This window comes from Lygodium microphyllum, chromosome 3, assembly GCF_053477565.2.
Source record: "Lygodium microphyllum isolate KBCC chromosome 3, Lygodium_microphyllum_v1.1.10, whole genome shotgun sequence".
NCBI lineage: Eukaryota > Viridiplantae > Streptophyta > Polypodiopsida > Schizaeales > Lygodiaceae > Lygodium > Lygodium microphyllum.
In genome coordinates this window covers 1,591,296-1,611,581 of record NC_141137.1, presented here as the reverse complement: position 1 = coordinate 1,611,581, position 20,286 = coordinate 1,591,296, and the positions used below count along the sequence as shown (strand labels likewise).

Below are 20,286 nucleotides of genomic sequence, written 5' to 3'. Positions count from 1 at the left end.
AATATTTAATTGCTCATGGAGCATTTTAGACGAGAAATGAAACTTGACTAACATCTTGCATCTTGTCTTAATAATACCAAAGGCTTGTTAACCCAACTTGTAGATTTTGGATTGAAAGAGGAAGAGGACATTACCACAAAATCTCACTATCACATGCAATCCCAACAAGGAATCTATGTGATACATCCCATTGAATGAAAATTGGCTCAAGTTTCTTACACACACAAAAACATAAAAATGCCAAGGACAACACAACAATAATAGCCCCTTAGCTTATCCCTATTTTCTTAGACAAGTTGTCTCGAAGGTGCGCATTATTTAAGTACACGAGGAAGGACTTAGTGCTACATTGCCTTCTTGAGTAAACAAGTTGGTGAGCTTTCCTAATAAAAGGGAAACACTTTTTAATGATTGATTTTTTATGCTTTATCTACCAAAGATCATATTACAATGAACCTTGTGCAACTTGACACCTATGGAAGCTAATTGTATGTGTCAAACTAGCATGGTAGTACAGATTTCTTGATTAAGTAAATACAATTAGGTGCATGGGGGAAGACGCCGGGTGGAGGGAGGCCAGAAGGATCCCATCCTAAGGATGCACTAGGTGGAAAGTGGGTTTGCAACATTGCATTGATTTTCGTATAATCTTATATTTGCCATCCAAAACACTTGTAAAGAAGCCATGCTTTTTTCGAGAAGCACTGCTATTGGGTCTTCTGCCCCATTAGCTCAAGATAAGCAATACTATTGACTTGTATTGCTAAGAAAATAGCAATGTAAGAAAATATTACAATTTGCCTTAACAGAGGCTATGAGAAGACCCTAGTATCGATGCTCCTTCTAAAGAACCTACCAAGACAATGTTGAAGGGATTCAAAATAAGTTTATTATCGGCAAGAATAGCGGTAGTTGGGCAAGAAACAAAGTTTTGAAGATTAATTAAACAGGTTGGGAAGTGGAAGCAAGTAGAAGTCGGGTTCGTTCCACGCATGTAGGAGCCCGTGCATGTGTGCTAGGTGACCAAAGTGTAGCAATTGGCAACTCGGCATGCATGCAGTTGCAGCTTGAATTCCAATTTGGTGAGTGGGTAGAGTACTGTGCTAGCCAATAATTAGAAGTTTAATGTGGCTCATAATATATAATTAGTACACAAGTCAGCGCACCACAGATCTACGGAGAGGGACCTAACATTTTTAAACACCGCAATTATGCGCACAAAATGGCGAATATATAAACATCTGGGTTTAATAGTAGATTGTAATTTGTGCGCACAATGAAATTGCCAACATATAAACATATGGCTTTAGTAGAGCTAGTGCGCACTACACCAACTGTCTTAAACAGAAACGTGACAGACTACAGTACCTCCGCTTGGCGCACACGACGTGTATATTAGGGCCGACCACAACAGCATAAGAACGCGAGACATATTTAGCAGACGTAGGTACATTAGCTAGCTTTATCACTTGCAGCGCCTATCCAGCAGTAGTCGTGGTAATATATCATGGGGCCGGGGACCAGATCATCATTGACGTCGTCCTTGACAATGATCATAGTGACGCATTAGAGCCAAAAACGCTTCAAAAAATGCACTTTTGTTAATCACGGGATTAAGGAAAGGGCCAAAGAGAGTTCGCCACGTGTGCAAGAATATGGTATTCTTGTCTCCTCTTTTTTAGAGATAGTGGAGTTCATTTCGTGATTCTCTCTTCTTTTTTAGCCAAAACCCCTAAAGTCTGACATGTTTTGGAGTCCCAAAGACGTTATTTACTTACAAATCTGACAAAATACATGACAGAGATGTGATGAAATTAATAATGAGTTTTTTGAAAGTCGGGAGATCTTTCAATATTGTTTTTGGCGCCCAATACATACTCATTTGGGTTCTTGGCGCTACTTTTTAGTTCATTCACCCCTCTTTGAGCTTCTTTCTCTGCGCTTTCATTCTTTTCATGGCTTCCTCTAGGCGCCCTTCTCGTTTAATACACTCTTGCACAGTCTATAGCCAGGGAGTAGATGGAAATTTTGAGCCCAAAACCTTTGCTGTAAATGATTGGGTTACCATGCTGCCATCTTGCAAGGGCTCCCATAAGGTGAAAAGAAGAAAACGAGAAGATATAAAACATCACTGGAAGGGGCGTATCATTGCCTTCAAAATTATGCCCGAAGGCTGGTTTGTCAAGGTGCAACATGTTTACATGGCCAAGGATATGCACTTGCCTCTAAACGAACGTGTTCCCCAACAAACACATTGTAAGTTATAAGTTGAATAACGTATATAATTCTTTTCCATTTATGCAAGTTCTAACAAACGGTTCGTCATTGTAGATATCTTTCCGTCAACAAGTATTGAATGGCAACCTGTGGAAAGCCTAAGTGGGACTTTCCATGCCATTCATAAGGTATTGGCAGACATTATTTATGCCGATCAAACTGTGTCTTTTTATAGTGAATGCAAGGTTTTTATATATTATGCACAGTATGTGGTTCCCTCTAAAGCGGATAGGTATGGGAATATCGAAGATTTGCCATTGCCAAGTCTTTCATCTCTAAATTGGGAGATTCCTGACAAGGTAACAATGCAGAGTTTCAAATTCAAAATATCTCAGGATATTAAAAAGTCCATGACAGCTGGAAGGATCTCAAGAAGAATACGTTTATCATGGTTTGTACCCCTCCATATCTTCGTGGCTTGCTTCAAAACAGCAAATTTACAAAGAACGAAGGTATCCTGGTTAAGTAGAAACTTTTCGGAAGAGGATTTGGACAACACTATAGGGATGCATTGGAAATCTAGAGAGTGCGATCATAAAGGTGATATCTTGAGGTGCAGTGCATGCCCTCAATCCTTGGCTTTGGCTTACAGTATCCCTCGCCAAAATCTTGCTTTGGCCTTTGATTACAGGCGATACAAACGAAGATTGGGTATTTGGGTTCCCTTGGATTCTGATACAGAGAACACAACATATAAACTTGTGGTGCACGTTTTTCCGCATGAAGAAGTAAAGAAGGTGAGTGTTACTTCCAATTGGAGTCTGAAAGATGTGAGGGATACCTTGGAATTGCTAGACAATACATCCCCTAGATATAAGTTCAAAGTGAATGGTGTAACAATTGGTAAAAGAGCCGAGCGCTCTTTCTTTTGTACGAGTTGTTTGTCTCCCACAATTGTGAGTTTGGGGCCTTAAGAATGAAAACTTGGCAGGAATTTATCTTAACAGACTGTCCTTAAGATATTTTTTAATGGGAACTTCATAAGCTATCGTGAAGCAAGTCGCCTTTCGAATGTGTATAAATAAAATGTACATTGCATCCGATTTACAAGTGAAAATTTTCATTACACAATGAGGTACAAAAATTGCATGAAAATGTACAAGGCCAAAATAATAAGGCTCGGGTATAAAATGTACATTACATTCGATTTACAAGTGAAAATTTTCATTACACAATGAGGTACAAAAATTGCATAAAAATGTACAAAGCCAAAATAAAATGACTCGTGTATGCTTATGTTTGCTATTTTCATTCTTTATCGATTTCTTCAAAGATATTTTTCCTCACAGGGCCTTTCTTTGATTGTTGAAAAAATTTGACCTTTACAGGTAGTCTCCTTTCTTGGGGCTTAAGAGGGGATGGATCAAATTTAAGAGGAGAGAGCACTGGCATTCCTTTTTTCTTAGACTCTGCAGCAGTGGTCCCATTGCCTTTTCCCTTGCCCTTGTCTTTACCATTGCCATTGTCCTTACCCTTTCCCTTGCTTGTGCCCTTTGCCATTGAAGTTTTGGGAGGAAGAGGGGAGTCAGGATCATACGGTGTGATTGCTTTGTCTAGAATCAGCTCGATGCATCTCTCCCTTATCCACCAAACATATGATTCAGGATAGTCTCTACACTGTAAGAATAAATGTTATAAGTTAGTGAAAAGACATCATGATAAGGGTTACACAAACATCAAATGAAATAAACTTACATTCACTCCTTCTATTTGTAACAGCTTTGAATCCACTGTTCTGCAAATGTTTGAGATAACTCTCCATCCACAAGAATGCGCATCGCTTTGCAATGGAACTTCTTGTAGAAGAAAAGTATACGGCCTTTGAGGATCAGCAAGATCCTCGTATGTTGTATCCAAAAATGTAGAAACGAGTCTACCAGCACTGCAAAAGGAAGCTTTGTAAGTTCAAAATATTATTTATAAAAGAAATCAAAGTAAGTAATTTTCTTCCAACATACATTCGTGCTTGACCGTGAACACCGCTGAGAGAATTCATAAAGATAATTTCCCTTGAAAGACAATTAATGTAGATGAGACTCCAATGCCCTCTGCAAATTCATAAAAGAGGTGAGTAGAAGGGTGAAAGCAAATGAACATAAATTCTCCTCTACAGTAAAAGAAAAATACATTTCTACATAAGGGAAAAAGATGTGGTAATTTCTCACACTATCGAAGCTACGAAAAAATGGTGAAATATTAGAACCAGATTTTGCAAAAAGTCCCACAGAGAGAAGTGGATCAACAATGTATATGGTTCTTCGGATATCGAGAGTGAGAGAGGACACCAATGCCCTGCAGATAATAGCAAAAGCTATTCAATACCAATTTCATCCAAAATATAACTGAAAAGACTTAACTTATGCAACAAAAAACCTTACCTTATGCAACAAAATACCACGGAGTCAGATAGTTGGAGATCCCTTTTTTCCAACATGGGCTTGTCCTCGGGAGATATACTAAGATATTCCTCCTCAGATTCCCTAGCAACATTCACAAGAATCTGCCCATACACTTTGCCCATCCTCTCGCTGTTGACGGGAGCAAGTGATGCGGCTTTCCTCTTGTAAACATCGTCTTCAGTTTCAAACACCTCCTGATTTTTTTCACTCAAGAAAGCCTCTTGCTGGGTGGCACCCCTTGTAGGGTAAAGGTCACTAACATCTTCAACATTTAGATTTTTCTCTTTCCTGGATAATTTTGGGGGAACGTTAAGGATTTCAAAGGCTTTTTGATCATTGGAAGGCAAGGGCCTCAGGACTTTGTCAAACCTATACCTCACTCTGCTAATGATGCTGAAATCTTTATTCATAAGGGTGATCCTATGAGCATGGGCGGCAGCAATGTAAGCGTCGTTCATGAAATCAATAACAAAATCTTCTGCGGCCTCTTGCAGGGCAAGAATGGCTGAGAGTTGCCACTTCTTATTTAGACCAGAGACAGTTGCCACTTGAGACAATCTATCAGAGATCTCTTTAACCACCCTTATAAAAGCAGCTTTTGGAATGACATGCTGTGTAGCTCTCTGGGCTTTCCTGATCTCACTGAAACATCTTTGCATATAGAAGAACCTGGACTTCCTCTGCCTCTTCTGTGGCTTGGGGTGTTCAGTGGCTTTAGCAGATGTGGGCTCAGGTACCATTGTAGGGAATGAATCTTTCACAGGGTTAGCCTCATCCTTTGCTTCCTCAACTTCAGGTGAAGAAACATTTATGGAAGATGTAAGGACAATACCTGGTGTAGGAGGGATTTCTGTTGTAAAATGCTCTGGAGCCTGTGATGGACCAGTTTCTTCTACCCCCTTAGATTCATCAAATTTTAACTTTCTTCTACCCCCACTGTCCTTCCCATCTATATACACTCTTCTTGCAGTTTGCTTTGTCCTTGCCATCCAGAAAAGGTAAAATAACAACCAGAAGGACAATAACTGAAAGACAAACTGGCGAGGAAAGTGACGAAATGAGCAATTCCGATATGGCGCGATATGAACAAAGCGAGCAGAATGGAACAACTCCCTCGCTCCGTATTGGAGATGACAAGCCGATACGGCGCGATTAGGAGAAAACGACCACAACGTTTGCACGCCCTCGCTCCGTATCGGAGATGAGAAGACGATACGGCGCGATTAGGAGAAAACGACCACAACGTTTGCGCGCCCTCGCTCCGTATCGGAGATGAGAAGACGATACGGCGCGATTAGGAGAAAACGACCACAACGTTTGCACGCCCTCGCTCCGTATCGGAGATGAGAAGACGATACGGCGTGATTAGGAGAAAACAACCACAACGTTTGCACGCCCTCGCTCCGTATCGGAGATGAGAAGACGATACGGCGCGATTAGGGGAAAAGTAGCACAATGTTTGCACGCCCTCGCTCCGTATCGGAGATGAGAAGACGATACGGCGCGATTAGGAGAAAACGAGCTCACCGTTTGGACGCCCTCACTCCGTATCGGCACACCTCTTTTTGCTAGCGAAGAGCTCGAGAATTGAAAAGTGTACACGTCGGACAAATGACCACTTATATACCCAGGTAAATCATGACACGTGTCCGATATTGATTGTGCCACGTATCTGCATTTATGGTCCGTATGCTACGTGTCAAGTAATGACCGGTCCACTTGTTCGCCACGTGGTTTTCGGCCACGTGTTGCCCAACGGCTACTGCCACGTGTATGACACTAACGGATACTGCCAGGTGGCATAATCCGCGCCTACATAAGGGTGTGTTTCTTATCTGTACGGCTTTTTTCGGTTTCTGACCTTTGTTTCTATTGCTGATATGGCACGAGGGCGACTGTTGGTTTTCTTCGCTTTCCTCTCTTCGCTTCGTTTTGGAGGTTCTGTAGATCTAGTCTTTTTTCAGCGTTCCTGAAGCTCGTGTGACCACCTTTGTTGTGGCTCTTGCGCTTCTTACTGGGATCACCGATACGGCGCGAGGGGGCCTTTCCGTCTGAATCGTTTCTCTCTTATCGCGCCGTATCGTCAGAAGTTGGAAACATGTCTGAACCCATAGAATCCAAGGTTTCTTCAGGAACTGGTAAAAGAAGAAGGCTTTCAAAAGGCTCAAGTGTATCAACAGCTGATCAGCCTGTGCATTCTTTTTCCTCTCCATCCTCTGCCACCAGTGTGAGAAAGTCAAGTACATCTCCAGGGAAGCGAACGCCAGTAGTGAGAGGTCAAGGAGTATCAGAGCTCATTGATATCACTCCATCAGAGAGGCTACTTGATTTTATGCTTCAGAATGGAATGGATCTCTCATTCTATGGAGTTGTGAAAATTTTTTTAAATCCTGATTGGGAACTTGACAAAGTTCTGAAATCTTGTGAAAAATATATTATGGAGGACTTTTTGGAGTTTGAAACTCTTGCAGGTCCTTCTGTTGAAGTTGGCACAATTGACTATGTCCATATTCCCATTGGGTCAACAGGAAATGAAAAGGCAGTATTTACTAGGAAGTCCAGGGCCCACTCTATGGAGAGGTTTCATTCAACAGACATATTTTGCTGCACTCATTCCAAAAACTGCAAGATGATGAGAAAATCTGCTGCTTTTATTATATTCATCCTTGTCAAATACCCTATGAAAGCTGAGGAGCAACAGTTGGAAGGAGCAAAGAGTGCCAGCTTTTGCATGTTGGATGATCTGGCAGATGAAAGGGAAATAGAGGAGGTTGTAGATACAGATTTTGAGGCTTCCATTGCTGAGAATTTGGATGTTGCTCACTTCAAAGCTGAGACTATCATTGAGGAGAGCCAAGGAGATACAAACCCTCAACCTGATGAGAGTTCTCACCATATTGTTCCTTCCCTGCCATGTATACCTTTCAAGGACAAGGAGTACATTTTACTATCAGATATTCAAAAACTTTTTAATCTTAGGGAAGATTATTGTCTTGCAATTATTGCAGAGGCATCTGATGCTGCTAATGGGATAATTGACACAGAAAATGAATCAAAGGAAGAGATTCTGAAACTTGATAAAGAAACTCTAGATGATAAGTTTATTGATGCTGGTGAGGCATTCTCTCTTTGTTTTGAAAAGGCCAAAGAAGCCGAAAAGGAGTTGAGTATTACTGATGAGGACTTCGATCGCATTCAAAGCGAGCTCGGCATTTCCAATTTTGGAAGAGAGGAGTCTGAATATGTTAAAGAATTGACTAACACCAATGAGACAGCATCATCAATTAATTTATGAAATCCATTTAAATTGGAGTACGATGAAAATCAAGTGGTAAGATAATTTTGAATTTGCTTTTACACATTGGTAGGTTTACATTTCATGCTCATTCAGTATGGCTTTTATTTGCAGTTGGAGATTGCCGATACAGATAACTTCTTGGGGCGTGGCAAAGGATCGAGAGCTGCTAGTAACACCACCAAAGACATTGCACTCGGCCACTACTTGGCTAGGATTGACCCTGAATCCTTTTTTGTACTTCATAGTAGTTTCTCAGAGGACGCAGCATGGCCGATACTTTGTATTAAAGCTCTTACAAGGCTTCTAGGTTTCTCAGGATTACAATATAATGCCCACAAAATAATGTTTTTGGAAAAGACTGCAGCAATTAGGATTTTTGGCTACGGTCCAGGTTACTCTGCTTCTAGAGCAGGATACTTTTTGACGTTTTCATCCTACGCCTTAGCTGCAGACAGAACTGATGTAAAATCTATAGCTGGCTACAAGAGAAAAAAATTTCTACGTTATAGAGGAAAGATTCCTGAGGAGGAAGAGAATCTCTTGAGAGTTTTGGAAAACTAGCTTTGTATATATTCTTTCTTATATATAAAAGTGCGATTGCTCATGTGTCATTTCCGTCTTTTATTTGCATTCTTTGAAGTTGTCGTTGTCGAAGGGTTTACGAAAGCATAGTCGCGTCTTCAGAAGACCTTGATATATATCAAGATGGAAGATCAAACAAATAAATAATCCCAATGTCAGAGATGGTTCTAGCATTCAACTCTGAGTCATATATTAACCATACAATAATTCCAGATTTCAATCAATAAATTCAGTTTTAGCTTCAGCATGTCATACAGGTAAAGTATACCAATAGCATTCTTGTAATCCACTTTTTAACATTGCATCAACAACTTTGCATTCCAATGTGATATGATGTCTACAATTCTTGGCAAAGAGACTATTGTATGTTTGTTCAGCCCATATCTACAAGATTTTAAAATGTTGTGGACCACGATGTGGCAAATGCCTTGAAAGAGTGAATGTTCATTACAAACATTCTTTTGTCAGGGTCACAGTGACATAACAATATACAAGCCACAGCACTCAATTTAGTGCAAGCAAGGCTCCATTCCCATCTTGTAGATGCACCTCATCAAACCCAAGAGTCAGTCCCCAAACAATGTCCAAAGTTGCAATTCATAGAAGTGATCGATATGCTTTCTCAAGTTCTCTTGGCTTTTAATCCACAAAACTATTGACAATAGATAGCTAAGTGACTGCTCCTTTCAGGTTACCAACATGCTCAACCAATGCTTTTCTCAGCTGGCTGCTTCATCGGAGGAACATTGATATTCCAATGGTAGACCCAAAGCTTGTATTCTGGTTTATATGACTGTGCAAAGTCCAATATATATATAAGAAATGAACCCTCAAAACATCCTTCAATTGCTCACTGAGACCATGAGTGCTTTACTCCAAATTACTGATTTCACCATGCATACACCTTCAGCAAAAATCTCTGCAGAGATAATCTTCAAGCTCACTTTGAGAAACCAAGTTTTACTGTGCGTACTGCAGGAAAGCTCTCAACAGAGTTAACTCTACTTAGAAAAGAAATTGATGTCACTCCAATAATGTAGGATTCTTCAAAGACGAGAACCAGATTTCGGAACAACTAATTGTTTCTGTTAAGAAGTAAAGCCACGAGTCAACCAATCAGGAATTGTATGCTAGAAGAAAATACAGCTCTCATAGCTTCATGTGTAGTAGCCATCTGATAGTTGACTACTGCTGAGTGTGTCGTCAAAGACCGAGTTTGAATTCGTCATCTTTAGCAGGAGTCTGAATTCATCCGGATTGTCCCCCCCCTGACAGGTTAAAATCACATCGTTTCCTATCCTTGCAGTAATCTCATCATACGGCCACATGATGGCAGCTCTCCGCAGCCTCACAAGAAGAAGGGCCCATCACCCTTGCCTGCTGCCCTGGCGCCTCCGCCATAGCCACACCCGAAGCCTCTGGGAAGAGCTCCTCGGCCGCAAGATCGAGCCGTCCGCCGCCAAGAAGCTCAAAGATGCCTTCCTGGAGTACAGAGTCCGAACGACCGTTATTCTATTCCTGTGGCACAATCCAGTCTGGTTCCGCTTGATCTCATCAGTCGAGTAGGCTATGGAGAAGGGACTGGTGGGTGGTCTTCTCTTGTGCGTTGCTGACTTGGTGCAAGACCTCTCTTCTGACGAGCATCCATTTGAAGCTCCCGCCTTCTCTGATTCTCAACGCCCGTCTAGTTGTAACATAGGTCATGAGAATAATGCTCCATTTCGTGGAAGCGATGATGCTGTTTTCGCCTCGACATACAAAAAGCTGGCGTTGGAATTAGCTAATTCTGGCCATTCTTGGACCAGTTTGACACAGCAGCTATATTCAGCTCTCGCCTCTGCAGACCAAGCTATTTGTGCCGTGAATGTGAACCTTAGATTTCTTTCTGAGAAAGTAGCTAGTCTGAAGCTGACATTACAGCGAGGTAATGATGTGATAAATGAGCTCCGAAAAGCTGCTCTACACTTAGGACGGAAGGGTGCCTCCTTTCCGAGATTCCCTGCGCGTCGACTCCCCTTTTTCTCCTCAAAATTCTACATTGTATTATCTTCCTTCTCTCCCTCCAAAAACACCTTTCAAAAATTAAAGCTTCTCTTTTCCCCCCTTCAAAAGCACGACTCCTCTCATGAGCTTGAATATGCTGCCTCCACTAAATCTGAAACACTAGAACCCCCAAAAACATGTCCCAACAACTCACAAGGTCAAATGTCCATTCCTAGTTCCAATCTGTAAATTTGTGTGATTCCTTGGCTCATCACTATTCTCCCCTGTAATTTCCTCCAAAGATCTTCCCTTTGTTTCAGGGACAAGAAAAGTGAAAAAGAAACCCAGCTCATTGTAGTATTTGCTATTCACAACAATAAGATTGATTGTGTACAGATTTGAGAAAATGCACTCCTCTTACATCCCTGAAAGCAACCCTTCCATACGCTGAAAATAAATGTAATCACAACAACTAAATATGTACAAAGTACCAAATCCCATGCACAACTTTTGGGTGGTTTACACACCTCAAATGCGCAGCAATACGACATCGTTGAAAAAACCAGTTGAATAGCTCCTCCAAAGCATTGCTTTTTGTAACTCCTCCCCCATGCCTTGTGCTTCGAAAATAACTTGTGCGTGCTTGATAGTGGGATTTTTCCATGCCTTGGTTGCTATAAGTTGCTAAGGGGCCATGCTCCTCCACAAAGAAAGGTCCATGAATATGAAGAATATGCTGCAATACAAAGTAACACAAATTTTATACCAATTGAAAAACCTGTCAAAATAAGCCGATATTAAATAATTATTACTTTACCAGATAAAAAGTGATATCTTTTTCTCCCCATGCCTCTTTTATCGCCTGAACAAGCTTTGTGATTGATCTTTTGAACTCTTCCGCATATGTATTTGTTGTCTTATGTTGCCTGAGGAGTTTCAGAAAAACATCAAGGTGTATCCAGACCTCCATTCTAAGAAATGCAAGCCTCGGCGTGCTTGCAACATTTGTTGTGATCTCACATAGCTCTCTCCAACACTCCCAAGCCACATTCACCTGCTTTCCTGAATGATTTCCTAAGAATCATCTAGCTTTTGAGCCTCCCATGGAGACATCGGCCAAGATATCTCTTGTTTTTCCTGAAAGTATTGGATCCTTTCTTAAGTGAACTTGGCCCCCATGAAATCCCATTTTCGATAGCAATGCCTCGCATTTATCAATACACTCATCTGATAAAGATAATGGCTTAATGGAATATGCGTAGTCGAGATGCAACCTGAGAAGCTTATCGATTATTCTAATCTCTGCATGCAAAGTACAAATATGAACATTCTTGAGAGAGATGGAAAGAATGGGATCCCAGATGTCTTCTATGTTTTTAAATTTACTCAAATCTATAGAGTCTCTATTTGGGGCTCTTCTTACTGGTCGCAAACTACTCCAATCTTTGGATCCAATACTTTCCATGCAATAAATGCAAGGATATTTTGCATTTGCACCATTACATATTCCAAGCATACATTTGATAGTTTTCAAATCAGCACTCATATGCCATTCCACATTAAATTTACCAACCCCATCAACTACCAACATTTCGCCTTCACTTTGAGACTTAATGATATTTGGAATACCTGTATGGTTGAACAACCATTTCAACGTTTGATGATTTTTAATTGGTACCTGGGCTGCACCAATCCACCAAATCTCCATCTCGAATTGGATCTTATGCAATGGAGCTTTGCCCTCGCCATTGCCATGGTCCAATGCCATGTTCATGAGGCAAATGCTAATTCTTTCCATCTTCTGTCCCTTTTGAATCTGTGCTTCATCCAACTTCAAGGCAAACTTTAGAACACCATAACTTTCTTCTACTGTGATTTTATACATGTGAACCATTGCAATTTGCACCTTTTTTAGATCAACCCATATATTGTTAAACTCATTGTAATAAAAAATTGCCTGTTTTTTTTGTTTTTCATAGGACATAAACCTTTCGATGTGAAAGTAATCTCCAAAAACATGTGGAATCTTGCGATTCATGGAAATTCTTGCAGTGGAAACTGCAAGGGCTCGGGGCAATCCAAATATAGTTACCCTATTGCGTTTAAGATTTTTAAACCATAATCCAGAGATAGCACGGTAACCTTTTCGACTTATACCCAGAGTATCGCATGTCTCTACGATTTCATTTGCTTTCACTATGCCTTTTAAATCCTTCACTAACTCTCTCAGAGTTGGACCTCTCAAATCCACATTTTCTGGTGACTTAAGAATCCTCAAAATGTCTTTCTTATTCATGGTTTCCTTCAAAAGTTTGATTCTTTCCTCATTCTCTCGGATATTTATGCCTAATATGTTAGAGACATATTCCTTTGTAAGATTTAGTCTCCTTTTCTTTGCTCTCTCACACAAGCTGGTTATATTTTTTAACGGTCTCTTCCTCTCTCTAAATCCTACTGGAGTTTCTCTCAAGCGTATTAGCTTATTCTGCAATGAATTATTAACATTTTTCAAAATATCAATCTGACTTGTCAACTCTAAAATTTTTGTTTGTGTAGTTTCTAGTGCTTTTTTCATTTCGTGCACTTGGGCTATATATGTGTAAGATGCAGAGTATAACCTCATACAGTAGCCAAGCATTCCATTATAACCTTCTCTAGCATATCTTATATAGTCATGGACATTCAAAAAAGGAGGTGGTTTACCTGTAGAAGGATCCCTGGGATAGATATTTCCATCCACCCACAAATCTATATGCTTCATTCCTTGTGTTCGCAACCTGTTGGCTTCAATCTCATCTATCAATACTCGATGATGTATACTTCTCCAAGATGTGTAAGTCGGATCTAGCTGAATAGATAGCTTGTATTTACGTGTGCTTGCGCCTGTGTTATTTGAAGTAGTATTGCTAGACATTCTAGCAAATGAACCGAGCAAGAATCTCACAGTGATAGAAAGCAAGTGCAGCAAAAGGAATGGTAAAAGAGAATAGTGTATAGAAAGAAAACGCGGGAGCAAACAAATGCGAAGTTCGTACGAAAATCTCGAAAATACAAAATCTCTCGAGTTCCAAGACAATAAACGGCCGAAAAGGTGACCCCTGACCTGGATTAAAAGATGAGGGCAATTAATGGCCGACCTCTTCAATGAACCAAATATTCTCTCATTAATCACATCTGGACAACCAAATTTAGAGATTTTATTCTTCCTAAACCTCAACTAGTTAGCAACTTAATCACTTTCTTACAAGTGCCATTTTTGAAGCGTTTTTGGCCCTAATGGCTTTCACTACTACTAGTGATTAATCACGCACTTAATGTGCATGCACACAGTAGGGATCAAGCTGAGCTCGCTGTTGCTGGCGCTTCTGCGGCTGTCGCGGAGAGTCATCAGATTAGTGAGGTATGTATATATGCTAACAAATGTACGTGTAACGTGACGTGCATGGCTATTATAGTATTGGGTCACCAATGGTCGGGGTGTATACATGGAATGGGGGCCACTTCACGGCCTGTGCCAGGGCAAGAACGTAGTCGTGCGTACTGATTTGACGTCTTTACAATAGTAATAGTACATATAGGACCTGATACGAGTCGCTTATTTAGAATCCTTATCATCATCATCATGTGGATATAAGTGTCTGTTATTTCGTACAATAACTATATATTTTGGTCGCCCTACGTACATATATTTATGTTAAAAGGTCTAATAGCTATAACTACTTTTTTAATGCTGTTTGGAAAGTAGATCACCTTGCAATATCCACAGGAGCAGGTCCACCAAGTGAGAGGATTCTATGGAAGCACAGGCTGATACACCGCCCTCACCTCCATGAAGTTCGAGACTAATCTTGGCACCTACGGTCCCTTTGGGGACCAGGACAGAGTCTCATTTACCTCTGGTAGTCGAGACACAAATATTGTGGCCACTTTTGGTAGGTCAGGGTTGGCCCTCGACAGCATGGGTGTTTACACAAGACAACTCTCCATCCCCCACAACTAATAGCGATGAAGTTATACAACAACGTGGAGTGGTCACCTCTACTGCTAATGATTTCAATAAGTTGCAGGGTATTGATACAACAATAAGTATGCTAGTAGGTGTACTCCTTCATCCTACATGGCACCGACTTGCCTTGCACTAGTTGTGGCAAGTCAACATCATTGCATGTATGAGTTCATAGCTGCACCACCATCACTAGGATTACATTTTAGGCACACTCCATGATGTTGTATCTCATTGCCCACAAAAATATAGTTGCCCTTTTTCTTATTTCTCTCTCACTTTGTCTCCAAATGGTGTGATTTATTGATAATTTTTTAGGAGCAAAAATAGAAGAACTTATTCAAATCGCTAGAAGCATCCTTGATGTATATTGGCAACAACAAGGATTTCTGTGTAATATTTCCGCTCAAAAATATTGTTGAACTTGACTCCCCACACGCCACGAAAAAACCTGTGCAAGATCATCTCTCACATCATAATTATCGGTAGCTTAATCCGTACCCCGCACGCGCAAGAATGAGGCCTCCGCATTGTGAAATCGAGGCCGGGGTTGAAGACCGTTAAAACCTGCGGGAGAACACCCTTTTTGAAGGGGTAATTGGGATAATGATGAAATTTAAGTCAAATTTTTTTATTATTATCCCTTCCCCCAGCCGATACATGGTTGGAGGAGAGGGAGTGTGGGGAGGAATGGGCTAGGTAGAGTGGTATGGGTTGCATGAGGGGGGGAACCATGCATAATCCACGTGGTGGAGCTTTCCTTTTCCCCCCCTTGGCCTATATAAACACCCCTTAGGCATTGGGGAAGAACAGATAAGATAGAAAGGCTATCGTGCTGAGGAGGGAGGCTGCCGTATTGAAGAAACACTGCTGTCGTCATCTCACACGTGACCCCCTGTGATCAAGTGAGAGGAGGATACTATCGTGCTGCACGATCGTGGAGGGAAGGAGGATGTTTCTGCCGTCACCTGTTGTACTGCCATCGTGATCGCCGCTAGGCCGCCGCCCATCCCTGCCATCGTCATCAAGTCACTCCCCTTGTCTCCGACGCCCTTTCTTTTCCAATCATTGGTCCTTCCACGATGTCTCTGCTGGTCTTCAGAAGCTTCTAAAAGATAAATCCCTTAGGCCTTGTTCCTACGTACCCTCCCCTGGTTTTAAAACCGAGTTCGTAAAGCCCCAATTCCTGTGCAAGGGAGGAAGCAGGCGGGCTTGGAGGCCGTTTTGCCAAAGCAGAGGAAATTCAAAAATCGAGTAAGAGATCGTGGAGTTTAAGTCATCAACAATGGCTCCCAAGAAGACGCAAGGCGCACCTACGGGTGGTTCCTCCCCAAACTTACACGTGGACATCACCGCGGATCCACAAGCCCAGTTTTTACGATTTTAATCCCACGTATAAGAAATGCTTTAAACACGCTTAATTGCATAGGGAGAATGCATTTTATGCTTATCATTAATTCATGTGGTAGTGATAAAAGTACATTTGATAAATTATCTCTTTGAACGATGGACAAGGATTGGTGCATGTCATGAAAATTGGATCATTTGCATTTCCAAAAAGTTGTGAACATAAACTGTTGTCCGTCTTAGGAGCTTAGTCACATCTTGCTATTTTGGTGCATTTCGAAAGTAATGAGTCCAAACACCTATTGCTTAGTGCAAAGGATGAAATTGTTAAGTGCATTTTTGACTGGCCATGGAAAGAACAAGCGTATGTCGCATTTTAGGTAGTATCTTCCTTGTAATGATTCGCATGAGGAAAAGTTGTTAACACCCGTAGGATGTTATCCGAAAAGAAATTGCAGAGCACGAAAATGAATCTATGGACTTGCATGTTGCATATGCTTGTAAAATGGAATAAGTCAACACTAGTCCTATAATATTTGCTTTGCATGAACTTCATTAACTACGTTGTAATTAGGAAAGGGTTGCTTGTTGCATATTCGTCATGCAAAAAATTCATTCATCAAGAGTTGCATTTAGGAAAGGTTTCACGGCTTATCAAAGCATGAAATTAAAAAGCTTAGATAAAAGGGTTGTAGGCATGACTCTTTGATGTAAATCCTAGTAGGTCCTAGGTAAGTTATTCTTCAAATTATCATGCGTTTGGACTTTACCAAGGAAAGATAGGGTTATTATGAACCTTGCGGTGCGTAGAAGCAATGATTCTCATGTTTACATGTATTGTGATGTCTTGCAAACTAGTTTAGCATCTCTAGGAAAGAATCGTCCTTGTCGCAAGACAAGTAGGTCAATTTACCCAAATCACTTGTGATATTATAACTAGTCGATACAATAAACACCTGAAGTACTAGCTAGGGCTTGGCACGTCAGAAATGCAGCCTAGTATCGTACTTGGACGACAAGTTGAAGCCCTCAAACCCAAAGGTCCTACCCACATTCACAAAATGTTTGGGTCAATTGGACGCTCATGCAAACAACGATCTAGGGTTTCTACCCTAAGGATCATTCGACCTAATGCTAAAACTCGGATTGAGTTTGGAAACCCTAGGACCAAACATTGTCGGCCTAGTACAATTAGGGTTGGGTTGGGTAAGAAGACACCCTAAACCTGGCTTCTTGTCTAAACATAATTCCTTGAACAGGAAACATCGTTCAATGGGTGAAATGATCCCATGGGATAGATGCGACACTTGTGCAGCAAGTTGCAATGTCGCACGGCTTTGTATTTTATTCACAAGAGAGATTTGCCACTCCTTGTAAAGAGGTTGGCAGGTTCTAATGCAAGTCTAACTGGCAAGAGGATAAGTAGTCATCTTGCTACATCACCTTTCTTGGGTTGATTTGCCAAGTTAAGGGAAGTTAGGTATTTGCTTGGAAGCAAAGGATTAATCAAGTCGTCGGAGCTACATGGTCGGCAAGATTTATTGTTAATTTATGAAACCTAAGATGTTGGTTAAGTTGGGTTGATAGGGTATGACCCTAACCCAAGGACAAAAGGGTGATAAAAAAAACCCTTGGGGGAACTTGCCAAGTCGCAATTGATCCCCAATCGAATGCTGGATGCATTCGGAGATAAGGATTCACTCTTTAGCAGTTGGCCAAATAAACAACCACTGGATTGATTGTGCTTGTAACAGCTTAGGAGCACTGTTTGCATTGTTTGCTCAAGGAACTAAAAGATAGAAAGTTAATTAATGCTTCAGGTTAAAGGCCTAAAGGGAGAGGTAGAATTAGTGACCCTCGACTGTCTGCTTGACCCTAACCAAGGGGGTTGTTAGCTGTGTCGGGAACGTGAACCGAACCCGCCACGAGAGGTCTCTCCGTTGCGCGCTACTTGGAGCAGGAGGACAGTTGGGTGCCAGGGGGGGCTTTGTCCATAAATCCCTTGCCTTCCGGGCCCTGCACAAGAGGCCAACGCAACTCGGGATTGGATCTCGAGGCCTGTATACTAGTCTATGGGCAGAATCTTGGATTAGTAATCCCTGTGGATTGTTGGATAGCCTTCGTGCGGATTATGGATTGCCTTCGGGCGGATTATGGATTAGCCTACGGGCTAGATTATATGGATGTATTCAAAAGATAAATAAGATAACATGTTAAAAAGAAACTTGTTTGACACTGATTTTCTATGTCAAGTGCTGAGATTACATGAAGGAACCGGTGTCTAATCGGCTAATTAAGGAAGCTGTTTTTTTCGTGTTCAACTAAATGTGGTAGGTAATTAGATAACTAAATCAACCTTGAGGAAAGTGCGGTGGATGTGGCCATGGGTCCGTCCTATGGATGGGTGGTGTTAGTTGGCCGGGAACTTTTCTCAAGCAAATGGACAGCAGGAAACTTCTATTGAAGGAAATGAACATCAAGGGCGCTGACCTAGAGTTTAGGTTACTAGAATCCTGATTTATGCTATTTTAGGGGAACGGAATGGGACTATGCCTTATGGGCAGAGAGGTCAAGCCTTACATCCCTCTCATTTTCCATTCTCCTTGAACCAAGTGCAGCATGAATCCGCTTCATCCCTGACGTTTTTACATAAAGTAGTTCGCCTGGGGTTCGACGCTAGTTGTCGTTTAGGAAATTGACCATTAGGGGAAACCCTGATTCAGGTCGGTCTAGCCGAAATACTTCTGCTACGAGGCAGACTCGGGAAGTCCTAGATCGCAAACCCCGTAACATTCCATGGGAGTGTCGGGCGGAGCTTTCTAGACTCTCTTTTCGATGGACTGCTAAGACGTGTCCTGAAAGGGAACAGGTGGACACGTTACAGTTGGTATTAGAGCGAACCAATGAAGGATCTGTCTTTATAAGAAAACTTAATAAGAAGAAGTAAAATAAGTATTGTTGTTAAGAACATTTCTTTACTTATCGATGTTATCTTACAGAGTCATGAAGCATGGAACAGATTCATGGTGTTCCAGGTCGTGTTTATGACCCCGATGCACGCCTCGGATGATCAACAAAGGATTGATATGATGAACATCCTAGACCGCATTTACAATCCATCGTCTCTGTATGTGGAATGGAGATGGACGGGTGATTAAAGAATCTATTGCATAGCTACCCATCGGTTTGCATACCTTCGAATCCACCTAAAGAGAATCAGGTGGTTGGAGGACCTGAAGATCGTGAAGCTGTTCATTTTTGTTGAGGCTCACGTAAACACAACCTTACATGTCGGAGGTTGGAAGGTCAAGCTGAACACATATATGTACGAGGAAGTGACCCGCATAATCCTCGCCGACAGGATCAAGGTGTTGGGACACTACGAGAATGTGGGTGCCAAAGGAAAGGATACCCTAATCTTCCAATGACTTATCGTTTCCTAAAGATCCATGATCCAAATCCATACTATTACCCAGTTCCCGTAGCCGAATGTAACACAATATTATTCTCCCCGAATTAATGTATCAGCTTGCTCTACCATCCCAAGAAATATTGTACTCCGAAAGGGCTATGTCCACATTAATAAAATAAGACTTCTTTTTATTAATGATTGTCTTGACTATGAGTATAGATAAAAAGTTAAGTGGTTAGGTTTCTTGGCTTAAAACTAAATTGGGTATGAAATATAATAGTAATGATTAGCGAGTTGTTAACGTTAAGAATCCTTTACTCAAGCACAACCCTTGGTACAGATTCCTAGTCCAACCCTTACACCAAGTACGGCCGTGATTCAAGAGAAGAACTTTCTTCTCAAGTAGATCAAGCCGCCAGAATTTGACGGGAAAGGAAGGATTGTCTAAGCTAATGGTGAGATTTGGATCGAGTCCATGGAAGATTACTTTGAACCGACCGGCACTACACCCGCCAACCAGGCAATGCTCGCCAAGCTGAAGCTCATCGGCGAAGCCAGACTTTGGTGGAAGCAATGGTGCAGAGACCAACGGATCTCAAAAGGGTCCGTTACCTGGGAGTTCAAGTCATCAACGATGGCTCCCAAGAAGATGCAAGGCGCACCTGCGGTAATCCCTCCCCGAACTTACATGTGGACATCACCACAGATCCACAAGCCTACGTTTTATGATTTTAATCCCACGTATAAGAAATGCTTTAAACACGCTTAATTGCATAGGGAGAATACATTTCATGCTTATCGTTAATTCATGTGGTAGTGATAAAAGTACATTTAATAAATTCTCTCTTTGAACGATGGACAAGGATTGGTGCATGTCATGAAAATTGGATCATTTGCATTTCCAAAAAGTTGCGAACATAAACTGCTTATCCATCTTAGGAGCTTAGTCACATGTTGCTATTTTGGTGCATTTCCAAAGTAATGA

General features: G+C 41.4%; 1 pseudogene; it reads left to right on the top strand.

Annotated features, from left to right (window-relative positions):
- The first annotated feature begins 10,125 nt into the window (after positions 1-10,125).
- LOC148037999 (serine/threonine protein phosphatase 2A 55 kDa regulatory subunit B beta isoform pseudogene) overlaps positions 10,126-20,286 on the top strand; it is a 58,692-nt pseudogene continuing 48,531 nt past the window's right edge.